The sequence below is a fragment of the Odocoileus virginianus genome, chromosome 18 (assembly GCF_023699985.2).
Source record: "Odocoileus virginianus isolate 20LAN1187 ecotype Illinois chromosome 18, Ovbor_1.2, whole genome shotgun sequence".
Taxonomy (NCBI): Eukaryota; Metazoa; Chordata; class Mammalia; order Artiodactyla; family Cervidae; genus Odocoileus; species Odocoileus virginianus.
Window position 1 is genome coordinate 20248715 of NC_069691.1, and position 15721 is coordinate 20264435.

General features: G+C 37.9%; 1 long non-coding RNA gene across 5 annotated transcripts in view; it reads right to left on the reverse strand.

Moving 5' to 3' along the window:
* LOC139039421 (uncharacterized) overlaps positions 1-15721 on the reverse strand; it is a 244864-nt gene that overhangs the window by 156495 nt on the left and 72648 nt on the right. For all 5 annotated transcript variants that reach the window (XR_011492685.1, XR_011492686.1, XR_011492682.1 and 2 more), the window contains exon 2: positions 7516-7641. This is a non-coding gene — a long non-coding RNA (uncharacterized lncRNA). The remainder of the gene's footprint in view (positions 1-7515; positions 7642-15721) is intronic.

A 15721-nucleotide genomic window follows, 5' to 3' on the forward strand; every position in this document is an offset into this window, starting at 1 on the left:
GAAAATTCACCAAGATGGACCATACTGTAGACCAGAAAACAAACTTGAACAAATCTTAAACCACTAATAATCATACAAACCATGTTCTCAGGCCACAAAAGAATCCAACTGGAACATGAAAGCTATTAGGGAAGTGTCCAAATATTTGGAAATTAAACAATATACTTCCAAATAGTCCACAGATCAAAAAAAGAAACCCATAGGCCAAAAACCAAATAACACAAATTATTTTTAACCACATGACAAGGAAAACAGAACATAACAAAATGTATTGAATGCAGCTAGGGCAGTGCATAGAAAGAAATGTAGAGTGTTAAATGTGTGTATTGGAAAAAAAGAGAAAGCGTTAAAATTAATGGTCTAAGCATCTAGCTAGAGCACAGGAAGCTCAGCTTGGTTCTCTGTGATGACCTAGAAGGGTGGGATGGGGAGAATGGGAGGAGGTTCAACAAGGAGGGGATATATGTACACATATAGCTGATTCACTTTGTTATACAACAGAAGCTAAGACAACATTGTAAAGCAATTATACTCAAATTTTAAAAAGAGAAGAGTTAATCAGAGGATCAAATTTCATGAAAGTGTAAACAATTATAAACAACAGATACATTATTCACTCAATAATGTACCTTATTCACTCAATAAACAACAGAGACATTAAACAGATCTATATATATTAAAACAATTGACTCTGTAGTTAACTATCTTCTCTCAAAGAAAACTTAAGGTCCATTTGACTTCAGTTGTTAATTTTAACAAACACTTGAGGAAGAAGCAATGTCAAATTCTATACACAGTCTGCAGAGGAGGGAATCTAAGCTGAATTTTCTAAGGCCAGTATTACTTTGAAACCCAAACCAAACTAAAGCATTAAGGAAGCAATCCCTAAGGAATGTAGACACAAAAATTCTTTATAAAATTCTAGCAAATCTAGTTCAGCAAACAGAGAAAGGATCATACATCATGACAATGAGGCAATCATCACAGATTCAGAAACAGCATTTCACAACATATAATTCAAGACAGAAATTATCCATAAACTAGAAACAGAATGGACTTTATTCAACCTGATATAAGACATCTACAAAACCAGAACTATAGCTAATAAATGCTACCCCAGAAGTCATAAACAAGGTAAGGATGTCCACTCTAATTTCTTCTATGCAACACTGTACTAAAGGTCCTATTTGGTGTAATAAGCAAGAAAAAGAAACTTTAAAGCATACACACACACACACACACACACACATATATATGAAAGGAAAAAAGTAAAATTGTCTTTAATCACAGAAGACATAATCATTTATGCAGAAACTCCTAAGAATCTACACAAGAAACCTGCAAGAACTAAATGACTTACTAAGATCGCAGGATCTTGCCCACATATATTTTTTAAAAAGTAAACTGTCTTTCCAAAGAAATAGATAATAAATGAATACTAAGGTTAGGCTGTCTGATGACAAACAGGATATTTGGGTAACTTCAAAATGCCTTCATAGAGACTGCGTGTTAGTTCTATCAGGGAAAGCATAGTAACTTTATAGTGGAGAAACTAAAAGTATCTTGACCTGGCACTTGAAATTTCTATTATCAAAAAGAGGTAGACAGATCTCAGTACTCCCTGATGTGATCCTGAAAAGGACACAAGAATATTTACGTAGTTTACTGACAGGGGATGCGTAACCTGAATTTTTCCATGAGGAAACATCAGAAAAACACAAACTCGGGAATATTCTATAAAATAACTGGTCCCTGTTCTCTAAATTACACAATGACATGAAAAGAAAGGTTGAGGAACTGTTACAGATTAAGGGAGTCTAAAGAGAAGTGACAACTAAATGCAATATATGATCCTGGACCAGATTTAGAAATAGAGAGGGAAAAAAACTGCTCTAAAGGACTGTGTGTGTGTGTGTGTGTGTGTGTCTGTCTGTCTGTCTGTCTCAGTCACTCAGTTTCAACTCTTTTCAATCCCATAGGCTGTAGCCCACTTGAATTTCTAGGCAAGAACACTGGAGTAGGCTGCCATTTCCTATTCCAGCGGATCTTCCCAACCCAGGGATTGAACCCAAATTTCTTGCATCTCCCGCACTGGCAGGTGGATTCTTTACCACTGAACCACCTTGTACTGTATAAAGGATATTACTGGCATAATTTATGAAACTGGGCTATAGATGGTAAAAATAAATATAAATATTGCATAGATGTTAGATTCCTGAATTTGGTAACTCTACTGTGGTCACACAAGAGAATATTCTTGTTTCTAGGTTATATCTAGTGAAACACTAAATAGTAAAGAACTATGACATATGCAAGTTACTCTCCAATGATTCAGAAATATAATATGTTTATATATACGTACACACATATAAAGAGATGGATAAAGCATAAGAAATGTAAATTAGTGAACCTGTTCAAAGGCTATTCAGAAACTCCATAACTCCCAGAACAAGGCTTACCTGGGTCTTGCTTTTTCATGTAGTGGAATGTTGACAAAAGTGGGTTTTCCCATGTTTGTATTATCATCCCAATTAAAGATATGAGTTTTCTAGATTATATGTCAACTCATGAAGAGTGCAGGGACAGATGGGAAATTGTTGAGAGAACACGAGCCTTACATTTTCTCTGTCATTTGGGAAACTTCCTTCCTGTCTATGAATCTTAGTGTCTTTGGGTAACAATGGGCATGTTGTTTAGCAGCTCAGTCATGTCCGACTCTTCTGTGACCCTAGGGACTGTAGCCCGCCAGGCTCCTCTGTCCATAGGATTTCCCAGGCAAGAATACTGGAGTGGGCTGCCATTTCCTTCTCCAGGGGATCTTCCTGACCCAGGGACCAAACCCTAGCCTCTTGCATCTCCTGCACTGATGAGTGGATTCTTTACCACTGAGCCACAGGGAAGCCTGCTAACAATGGGAATGAAAGTGAAAGTGAAGCCGCTCAGTCGTGTCCAACTCTTTGCGACCCTGTGGACTGTAGCCTACCAGGCTCCTCCATCCATAGGATTCTCCAGGCAAGAATACTGGAGTGGGTTGCCATTTCCTTCTCCAAACAATGGGAAAAAGTAATAATAAAAATACCAACTTTACAGAGCTGCTGTGAGAAAGGCAATAAGAGAAAGTATAAATACATACCTTTCAAAGTATAAAAAAGTACATATATAATGCTCAGTCAATGCTGGGCCTCTGCTTCATGACCTCAGATATTTTCAATATCCCTTAGCATCCTCACCATGACTTCCAGTGTCTCCCCTGACTGCTTTCTAACTCTCTGAGCTCACCATTCTCCTTCTCCTCACTAAGTCCCTCTGTTCTTCGTGCCATTCCCTAAGCTTACTCTGCCTCAAGGTCCTTGCAGTTCTCCTCACCTGTCCATCTCACCAGATAAACACAAGGGCCCTCCCTTCCAGCTCCCTGCGTACATGTCAGACATCTTATCAGTGATCTCTCCCCAAAATAACCTATAAAACAGTAAACATACTTAACCCCTATTGGTTGCCTCTTTGCCTGATTTTTCTTTTCAATATTTATCACACACAATCCACCATGTATGTATCTTCATTTACTAATTGCCTGTGTCCTTCTCTTAAAATGTCAGCTGTACAATTTTAAGGACTTATATTTACTCAGTACTGCATTTTTAGCACATGAACAAGTGCTTAGAACATTAACAGACTCTCAATAAATATTTGTTAAATGAATGAATGAACAGGGAAGCCCTGCACATATCTAGTTCATACACAGTGCTTCACAGAAATTATCTCAAGTCCATTTAATTAAAATGTCATTTTTTTCCTGTCGACATCTGTCACTATTAAATATTCCCACTGCTTTTAAGGTCCATCTAGTCAAAGCTATGGTTTTTCCAGTAGTCATGTATGGATGTGACAGTTGGACTATAAAGAAAGCTGACTGCCAAAGAATTGATGCTTTTGAACTGTGGTGTTGGAGAAGACTCTTGAGAGTCCCTGGGATTGCAAGGAGATCCAACCAGTCCATCCTAAAGGAAATCAGTCCTGAATATTCATTGAAAGGACTGATGCTGAATCTGAAACTCCAATACTTTGGCTACCTGATGCGAAAAACTGACTCACTAGAAAAGACCCTGATGCTGGGAAAGATTGAAGGCGGGAGGAGAAGGGGACGAGAGAGGATGAGATAGTTGGATGGCATCACTGACTCACTGGACATGGGTTTAAGTAAGCTCAGGGAGTTGGTGAAGGACAGGGAAGCTGGGTGTGCTTCAGTATCCATGGGGTCGCAAAGAGTCGGACACGACTAAGCAGCTGAACTGAACTGCTTCTAAAATACAATGAATTTAAGTGCACTGGATTTCACACTAGTCTTTGAGATTACTGGAGATTATTTAACATGTGACTGAATCAGGCCTGGAGATCACTGAATCATAATTCTGAAGAAGGAAAGAAGGGCAAGAAGAAATATTCCTCACACAGACATTTGAATATTGGCTCATTTCTTTCTTAGTGGTTCCATCTAATTATCAAGACAGGGCAATCCCCAGTACAGTTGGATTTTCTTTCTTATCCAAGTTACAGATAATTGGCAGCTGCTCACTCACTTCTAAATATAAAATAGAACTCTCACATTTCAAACGCCACATCCTCTTACTCCAGAAAAGCAGAACACATCTCAAAAATTCAGCAATTGTGTCTGATGGGCAGTGACAGCAGTAGACAGCCTTCTGTCAACACCCAGGCTGACAAATGACAATCAATATCCCACTGCCACCTGGGATCTGGGCCACCTGGGACCCTCCGAGTCACAGCCAGCTTGTTCCTCACTTGCCACTACCTTCCTGCAGCTGTGGACTCAGGTCTGCATTGCAACCTGCCCTGACAGATCCAGAATGAGGGATCAGCTGCTTGGCTTGTTCAGTTTCCAGGGCCAGGAAAATCAGACAGGCAACCAACGCCCCAGGGACATTCATTGAATCTGAAAACTACTATTAAATTAAACTATGGAGGATCACCAATTTGCAAACATCTGCATTTGCAATCCTTTTGGTGTTGGTATTCACTTTCAGCAGAGATCAAGAAACACATGAACTCCAGAAAAGGGAACTATTGTTTAAGGCATCCCCAGCAAATTCTCAAAACAACAGAAATTCCTGTTAACAATTATTTTCCTTTCCTACTAATAATAAATGAGGCTAGAAAGTTATACCCAGTGCTCTAAAGCATGGTGAGACCAGGTCTTTATGCTCATTCCTGAAACACAGAATATACACTGAACCAACTAAGAATTCATGATACAGAATTCATCCCACCTAAAGGGCTCCTTATTTAGAAACTTACTCTCTTGCCTTTTTTTTTCCCCCACTGGTATAAACAGTTTAAAAAGTACCTTAGTATTTTAAATTATTGAACCCAAAGTCTCTGTCTCAAGAAATGTAATAGGAAAGGTCTGTAGACTATCTCTCCTAGTCAGGCAAGTCAACAGAATGACAACCGGAACCTTGGTGTAGGATAGAGGCCCCCAACACTCAGAGAGCCATGTTGGTTCTGGGTCTTATAACTTTCCAGGCCATTTATGATTATCTCATTCAGGTAGAGAGGTGGAAGCTGTATGGGAGTAGTACATGGAAACTGCTTAGTCACTGGATGCAACAGGGAATAAAATACATCCCAAATTATTTACACTTTGTCTATTGGCATCTCAAAATTCCCATTTCACTGCCATGTAAAGATTCCAATAAAAGTTTCATCCAGACAATGAAGGCAGCTTCAACTTCGAGCGTACCTAAAACATGAAGTTTCCAGGCCTGCTCAGATTGTGGTACCAACTCTGAACAGTACAATAAGCCTGAAACATGGATATCTTTTTGTTTCCGCAAACCCCCACCCCCCTCAGCTGTGCCTCGGAGGCATGCAGGATCTTAGTTCCCTAACCAGGAATGGAACCCCCAGACCCCTGGAGGTGCAAGCATGCAGTCTTAACCACTAGACCACTAGGGAATTTCTGAAGCACAGATACCCTCAAGCATTAAGTGCTCTAAGTGTGAACACATTAAAAGAAAGGTTTTTCCATTCAACTGTGCAGTTACACCTTATTCTTTCACCGGTTTCTTTCTTTCTTAAAACTAACTGGGTGTCATTACAGAAGGATGCATTGTGGTGCGGGAAGAGTACATGAGCTCTGGAGTAGGTAACTCTAGATTCAAATCCTTGGTCAGTTAATTATTAGTTATATTACCTTGAACAAGTGACCAATTTTCTCTGAATCTCAGTTTCCTCATTAGTAAGATGATCTGATTAAATTCTCCCTTAAGTGAATGGTATATGAGATGAGGTAATATGTTAAATGTTTATAGCATAAAAAGCCAAAATCAGTTTGCTTTTAACTTGGTTATGTCTGATCACATGACTCAGAAAAAAATTCCACTTATTAAAGCCTTCAATTACTGAAATCCATAAAGTACCAAGAAATTATGAAACATTCACATGCTGAGGTAAGCCATATCCTGATTTTCATGATCAAAAATAGGAATTTCTTATTTTTATTAAAATTGACTCAACTATAACCCAATCAGAACTGCAGACTGTCAAACAATTATACCTCAGTAAAGCGAACAACTGCAAGAAATGGATAAATTCCTAGAAATGTACAATCTGCCAAGACTGAATCAGGAAGAAACAGAAAATATGAACAGACTGGTTACGAGTAATGAAACTGAATCAGCCATTTTAAAGTTCTCAATAAACAATAGCTTCCCAGGTAAATTCTACAGGACATTTTTAAAAATTTATTTATTTATTTTAATTGGAGGCTAATTACTTTACAATATTGCAGTGGTTTTTGCCATACATTGACATGAATCAGCCATGGGTGTACATGTGTTCCCCATCCTGATCCCCCCTCCCCCCTCCCTCCCCATCCCATCCCTCTGGGTCATCCCAGTGCACCAGCCCTGAGCGTCCTGTCTCCTGCATCGAACATGGACTGGTGATCTATTTCACGCATGATAATATACATGTTTCAATGCTATTCTCTCAAATCATCCCACCCTCGCCTTCTCCCACAGAGTCCAAAAGACTGTTCTCTACATCTGTGTCTCTTTTGCTGTCTCACATATAGGGTCACTGTTACCAACTTTCTAAATTCCATATATATGTGTTAGTATACTGTATTGGTGTTTTTCTTTCTGACTCCTCTATGTAATAGGCTCCAGTTTCATCCACCTCATTAGAACTGATTCAAACACATTCTTTTTAATGACTGAGTAATATTTCATTGTGTTTATGTACCACAGAACTGACTCACTAGAAAAGACCCTGATGCTGGGAAAGATTGAAGGTGGGAGGAGAAGGGGGCGACAGAGGATGAGATGGTTGGATGGCATCACTGATGCGATGGACATGAGTTCGAGTAAACTCTGGGAGTTCGTGATGGACAGGGAGGCCTGGCGTGCTGCAGTCCATGGGGTTGCAAAGAGTCAGACATGACTGAGAAACTGAACTGAACTGAAGTCAGGGAGTTGGGACAGGCACAAAACTTACCAGCATGAGATGCAAACTTCAGCAAAGCACTGTGGTAGCCCAGAGTAACCAAGATGGACTCCTTCCCCACGTAGCAACTTCCAGTGTCCCTGCTGAGTGAGCATCTGAAGACATAGAGGCCATCAGCTATAGGAGGAAGGGAAAAAAAAGGATGATGAAATTCATTTTGAGCTCTGTAAAAAAGATTCAGCCAATCCTACATTTCTGTTTTCAAGGCTCCCCATTTCTATCTTCTTAATATAATATAGCGACTTCACTTTCACTTTTCACTTTCATGCATTGGAGAAGGGCATGGCAACCCACTCCAGTGTTCTTGCCTGAAAAATCCCAGGGATGGGGGAGCCTGGTGGGCTTCCATCTATGGGGTCGCACAGAGTCGGACACTACTGAAGCGACTTAACAGCAGCAGCAGCAGCAGCAATGTATATGCAGACATATGTGAACATGAACAGGAATGCAACCATGACCAAAAAATAATTCTTCACATATGGGCTAATACAGGGCTCAAAACTGCCTCTTATCTCTTACCTCTGTGTACATCATTCCATTCCCTACAACTCTTTATTCCTCAAAACACTTTGTATCTCTTGACACCATTCCAGGAGAGATCAGGTAATGGTTTTCCAGGTGATTCTGGAGCACCGACTACATGCCAGAGATTTCACAACAAATCTTCACTGTATGTATCATCACTGGCAATATTAGTTGAATACCAGGAAAAGAGTTTAGGTCCAAATACGCACAGCTAATAAGTAGCAGAACTGGAATTCAAACCAAGTTATTTTACTCCTAAGCATGTTCTTCCTACTGCAGTGTGCAAGTATGATTAAAAGGGGAGATTCGTTTCTGCAAGCAGAACCTGTGATAAAGGGCTAAGGTCTCATTAAATTCACCCATAGACAATTGGGAAGTAGCTCTCAATTCTTCTCTTTAGTGGGGAGACAGGCCTAGGTAGAAACAGCAATGAAACTTGCAGTTCTTTTTTCATCTTTGATATTTACTAACCTGGGAACTTCAATTACTTAATCACTACATTTCTTCATTGTGTAAAATAAAAATAGTGATTCTTATTTCACAGGCTTTTTTGTGAAGACTGAATAACCAAGGTAAATAATTTCTAAAATCCTATTAAAACAAAAAAGGGTTATTATTATTTCTCTCATTATAAAGTAGATCTTAGTTTCTATTCTTAATGGTTTGCATTCTCCCTAACAAAATTAAATAAGCGTGTTAACTGAAAAACATAATGATATATAAAATTCTACACATGAGCATGTGCACATTCAAAACACACACACACAGAGTTAAAATGACAAAATATTTTCAAATATTTTCATGCACTATTTCAATTAAGTGAGCACCTCATAATGGAGGCATTCACAAATATTTTTCACAAAACATCTTGGCTGATTAAATAGTACAGATGTTCTGAAAACATTTTCCTGCCACAAAACATGACTACAGGTTTAGATGTTATGACACAGGGAGTGTCTCAAAGGCGTAAATGTCTCCCTGCAGAGAGATTGCCGTGAATGTAGATACATAAGAACAGAGTTTGGAGTCTTTTAAACAATGTTTTCTTTTTTTTTTTTAATCAAAAACTCCTTCAAGAAAGCAGGATTTCTAGCATTTACCAATTATTTCTTTGATGGTTTCAGTTCAGTTCAGTTCAGTCGCTCAGTCGTGTCCGACTCTTTGAGACCCCATGAATCACAGCACGCAGGCCTCCCTGTCCATCACCAACTCCTGGAGTTTACTCAAACTCATGTCCACCGAGTCAGTGATGCCATCCAGCCATCTCGTCCTCTGTCATCCCCTTCTCCTCCTGACACCAATCCCTCCCAGCATCAGGGTCTTTTCCAATGAGTCAACTCTTCACATGAGGTGGCCAAAGTATTGGAGCTTCAGCTTCAGCATCAGTCCTGACAATGAACACCCAGGACTGAGTTCCTTTAGGATGGACTGGTTGGATCTCCTTCAGTCAAGAGACTCTCAAGAGTCTTCTCCAACACCACAGTTCAAAAGCATCAATTTTTCAGTGCTCAGCTTTCTTCACAGTCCAACTCTCACATCCATACATGACTACTGGAAAAACCATAGCCTTGACTAGACGGACCTTTGTTGGCAAAGTAACGTCTCTGCTGTTTAATATGCTCTCTGGGTTGGTCATAACTTTCCTTCCAAGGAGTAGGCATATTTTAATTTCATGGCTGTAATCACCATCTGCAGTGATTCTGGAGCCCCCCAAAATAAAGTCTGACACTGTTTCCACTGTTTTCCCATCTACTTCCCATGAAGTCATGGGACCGGATGCCATGATCTTAGTTTTCTGAATGTTGAATAACAGAGAAGGAAGAAGGAATGAGGAGTCAGGGTCCCACAGTCCCTTGTCCCTACATGACTATTATAGTCTGTGAACTCTTTGTGGGCAGGGGCAATTTTACTTTATTTTTGTAATCAGTATCTTTTTCTTTCTGAATCAAAACCTAGACCAGTACCTGGTACTTAATATTTGTTGAATCAGTGAAGGTATTTCTCCATGTACTGATGGCACACAACCATAGAATGGGTAAAAAGCTTTAACTTTTATCTGGTTCAATTCTCCTTAGCCAAACAGGTGCAGACGTTTTTTATTATTGTTTGTTTGCTTCACTGTAATTTGATTAGAATATAAATTGAGTAGCTTGTTTTCCTACTTTTATAAATTATAAAATGTCTGTCTATATAACCTCTTTTCTTCATCATCTTCCTACTCTGTTTAAGTACAGATGGAGAATGTCTTAAGTATGCAACAGAATTCAAAAAACACTGAAAATTTAAAAATTTTTAAACCTACAAATGGCAAAAAATTGTTAATACTTTAAACCAAATTAAAAGCAATGATAAACAAGGAAAATACTTTCAAAAATGTAACAAAGACTTAATACCCAAATCTACAATTAGCTGCAAAAGAAAATAAGAAGTGACCTACTGAAAATTTAGTAAGAAGGATTAACAAACAACTGGCAACTAGAAAATTGCTGATGCTAAATAAAGGTGAAAAAAAAATAGACCTCAGAAATAATCAAATTGAAATATATGATAAAACAATAAGATCAAACTTTTTATGTCTCACTGTTAAGTTTTAAAAAATATAAACTGACAGTATCAAATATTGGCAAAGGTATGAGAAATCAGTGGATGGCAGTAATTTAGAATATAAATTTCTATGCTCCTAGAGTACAGCCTGCCCATATGGTTCAAAATTTAAAACCTATGTACTCTTTGTCAGATATTTTAGTCATAATTTCTTCCAGTATGACTTTATCAAGTGTGGATAAATGTATATTAAAGAAGTTCATTTTAGAGCTGTTTATTACAGCTATGGAGTGTAAAGAAGCTAAGAGCCTGTCACTTACATGGTTGGTTAAATCAAACAAGGTACCTTCCTATTAAGGTTTCAGAACAGCATGTATAATATTATTGTAACAACTTAACCTCATGTTGGCCTTCGGAGAAAGCTGTCCTAAAAGACACACACCAAAGACATACAGACATGCATCATCAGTGGTTTCCTCTGAATAGAGAGATGTGGGAACATTTTTACTTTTCCCCTCATTCAGTTCTCCCTTATTTGAATTTTCTTTGTGACCTGTACTTTTTATAATAATAATTTTAAAAAGCTATTTTCAACTGGTAAAAAGCAATCAAACAAAATGCACACTACCACTGCTAATGCAGTTAGCATGTAACTACTAGTGTAATTACCACATACTCATTCTTGGTGAGGATTACCATTCCTTTCATTTGTTCATTTATTAGATAGATATTAATTGGTACCTCATTCATTCAACATAATAATTTAAGAGTTCCTGCATTCAATATAATCATTTTAATTCTCACTTTAAACATAATTCATGGAAATGAATGTTTTATCATGTTTTTATTTGCTAATCTTCTACCCTCTAGTGTTTATTTCCTTTCTGCCCTCTGACTATGTTATATAGAAAACAAACATTCTAAATTATTTCTGCCAACTAATATGATTGAGATTAAAGTGCAGCTATTTTAGGGAAGAGTATATTAATAGAGAATTGTATCTTTTAAAATTTATATTAGAAAAATGAAGAAATACGTAAATATTGTTGAAGAAATACGTAAATACAAATCTAAGACCAGGAAAAATTCTATCAGTGAAAAGTAGGGGTGGTGGGGGAAATCATTTCCAATCTACCCTGAACTAAGGTACAGGACATCTATCTTTCTATCGAGCTGTCATTACTAGTGAAAATAACTACATTTGCAGAGCCCTCTGACTCCCTTTACAAACACTGCATCTCGCCTTTTCAGCGGCACGGAAGCCTGTACTCACTATCATTCAGCTTTTGAACTTTGCTTTCATCAGCAGCCCTCTTTGCTACATCTTCAAAGGGCAAGGCCTGACCTCTTGGTAGCAGCAGAGTAATAAGCGGAGTAAGCTCATGTGCACAAACTTTGGCTGACTTTAGCAAAGCCCGGGGCCGTGCTTCCTCCTTGAGGAAAGCCACTTGTTCTACCAGAGGACTCTCAAAAGGAATCCACAGAAACAGTGAATCCAGATGCCTTACTCTGTTCTCCACCTTAGCCTTATGTGACAAAAACTGCAAAGGTTCAGAAAGAAATTCAGGATCCAGCCAGTTTACAAGTGCATACAAGGAAACAGGGAAAGTGCCACCAGGAAACATCAAGAGAATTGTCTTTGCCTCTCTTAACCAATACTTCCTTACCTTTCCACATATATACCTCCAATCCTTTCAGCTTGTGAAAGTGAAAGTTGCTTAGTTGTGTCTCTTTGCGACCTCATGGACTATACAGTCCATGGAATTCTCCAGGCCAGAATACTGGAGTGGGTAGCCTTTCCCTTCTCCAGGGGACTTTCCCAACTCAGGGATAGAACCTAGGTCTTCCAAATTGCATGTGGATTCTTTACCAGCTGAGCCACAAGAGAAGCCCAAGAATACTGGAGTGGGTAGCCTATCCCTTCTCAAGAAGATCTTCCCGACCCAGGAATCAAACCAGGTTCTCCTGTATTGCAGCCATAAACTTTCAGCTTAGCAAAGGCAAAAGTTCAATCTCTACAGGAAAGCTAAAACACTAGTTGATCAAGAATATTAGGTATCAGGCATGGTCTAAACAGATATTCTAAAATGTATTTTTATACATAAATTCCCAGACTGAAGAGTATTCATGACCTAATAATATGGCATCATGTCAATTCTTTGCTAAATAACCCTATCAAGAACTAGGAAGTTTGTCTATCTAAGGAATGTTTCCTGGACACAAATAACTAAAAAATAAAAGATTGTATGGGCAGCACTTGCGCATATGGAATAAAGTATATAGACAACTATGTAGTTATTTTTTAACAAATTTAACTATGGAAAAAGAGTGTAAGGAAAAAAGGACAGGGTTATGGACTCGCTTCTACCTGGTAAGGAGAATTTTCCATTTGAAAGATGAGATTTTCAGCTTTTGCTTGCTGGAGTAATGAGAGTGAAGAAAAACTGAAAATGGAATGATTGATTTGGGTTAAAAACAGCCTAAGGTTAATAGAAAAGAAATGAAGAGAGCAGGAAAATCAGAAGAAGGAAGAAAGGGATTTAAAGGTAGTTTTAGAGTTAAGAACTGGGGAAACTGCCATATGTGAGAGACAGAAGACAAAGAAAAGGTGCTTTTAAGACATCAGTTTCAGACTAACAATGTAAATACTATCAGCACCAACTATGATTACTGAAACAGGTATCTAATTGTTTTATTGTTGCTTTGGTTTAGGGTTTGGTTTGGATTTGTAAACGCACTTCCCTCCCTCTACATTTTGTTTTTTTATTATGGTAAGTCTACATTGTCAAATCATACAGTCCTTATACAATATATTATTCCCTATTAGCCCTCATTTAATAACTATCGAGTGCTCCCCACCAGTCCTATATTGATGTCTCTTTAGTCATTTTGGTTATCCAAAGTCGTATTCTCTAGTAGTATTTTAGGAAGGGCTTGCTGAAACAATATTCCATGAATTTCTGTGTGCCAATCATTGTCTTTTATATTTTTGAGGGTCAGTTTTTCTGGATATAAAATTCTTATCTCACATTTTTTTTTCCTCTGAAGATCTTTAATGTTACTTCATTTTCTTCTGGCATGTAGCATTACTGTTAAAAAGTCTAATGATAGATGAATGGATAAGAAAGCTGTGGTACATATACACCATAGAATATTACTCAGCCATTAAAAAGAATTCATTTGAATCAGTTCTAATGAGATGGATGAAACTGGAGCCCATTATACAGAGTGAAGTAAGCCAGAAAGATAAAGACCATTACAGTATACTAACACATATATATGGAATTTAGAAAGATGGTAACGATAACCCTATATGCAAAACAGAAGAGACACAGATGTATAGAACTTGTGGACTCTGTGGGAGAAGGCGAGGGTGGGATGTTTCGAGAGAACAGCATTGAAACATGTATATTATCTAGGGTGAAACAGATCACCAGCCCAGGTTGGATGCATGAGACAAGTGCTCAGGGCTGGTGCACTGGGAAGACCCAGAGGGATGGGATGGAGAGGGAGGCGGGAGGGGGGATTGGGATGGGGAACACATGTAAATCCATGACTGATTCATGTCAATGTATGACAAAAACCACTACAATATTGTAAAGTAATTAGCCTCTAACTAATAAAAATAAATGAAAAAAAAAGTCTAATGATAATCAGACTTTCTTTCCCTTAACAGATACTATGATAATGTTGTCTCAATTCTAAAGTGTTTCTCTTTCTTTAAAAGGTCAGTAATTTTTGCTAGAAGTGTCTTATGCTGGCCATTCTAGGTCAGTATTTTCAGGTATAAATTTAACTCTTTCAGTATATATTTTTAATTATCTCAGCAAAATTTTCTCAACCATAATTTTTGTACTTGTTTCTTTGCTCTGATATCTTCTTCAGAGATTTTTATGCATATATTAGATCTTCTTTACTTATGCTTGCAATTTTCCTTTGAATTCTTTTTATCTGTTTTATATTCCCTCTTATATTTAAAAACTTTCCATCTTTTCTTCTTTATTTGATATAATTTTTTCCCTTCTCTTCAGTCTTCATTTCTAAAATCAATATTTTTTAAATTATTTTATTTCTGATTGCTCCTTGAATTTTTTCATTTTAACTTCTAAGCTTTTCAAATTCTGATTTATATTATTATTTCATGTCCTGTATAATGTTCCTAATTGTTAATTTGTCCTGCAAATTAATCTTACATATTTTTGGAACATACCTTTATAGTATGCTTTCACTGTTGGTAGAGATGTTAGTCTGCCTTTTTCTCTTAGAGTAAGTGCATGGAATTTGATCTCCATACTTTGCTGTTGTTCATTTTAATGTAAACATAATTTTCCTGAACTTTTAGGAGGATAGTAATTACATATATAGTTTTGTAGGAAACTATCAAATTCTCTTCCATAGTGACTGTGATATTTAACATTCATATCAACAATGGAAAAATAATCTAGTTTCTCCACATACTCATAGTGTAGTAGTATCTCATTGTGGGTTAAATTTGCACTTTCCTAAGGTCTAATAAGGGCTTCCCAGATGGCTCAGTGGTAAAGAATCTGCCTGCCAAGGCAGGAGATGCAAGAGAACTGGATGCTAATGATGCTGACCATCTTTTCATGTGTTTGTTTACCATCTGAATAGTCTCTTCAGTGAATGTCTGTTTACGTTATCTGTTGTTGTTGTTCAATTGCTAAGTCGTGTCCGACTCTTTGTGACCCTATGAACTGCAGCATGCCAGGCTTCACTATCCTTCACTATCTCCCTGAGTTTGCTCACGCTCATGCCCATTGAGTCGGTGATGCCATCTAACCATCTCATTCTCTGTCACCCCCTTCTCCTACTGCCCTCAATCTTTCCCAGCATCAGGGTCTTTTCCAATGAATTGGCTCTTCACATCAGGTGGCCAAAGTATTGGAGCTTCAGTATCAGTCCTTCCAATGAACACTCAGGGTTGATTTCCTTTAGGACTGACTGATTTTATCTCCTTGCTTTCCAAAGGACTCTCAAGAGTTTTTCCTAGCACTGCAATTTAAAAGTATAGATTCTTTGGCGTTCAGTCTTCATTATGGTCCAACTCTTACATCCATACATGATTACTGGAAAAACCATAGCTTTTACCCATTTGCAAAATGGATTG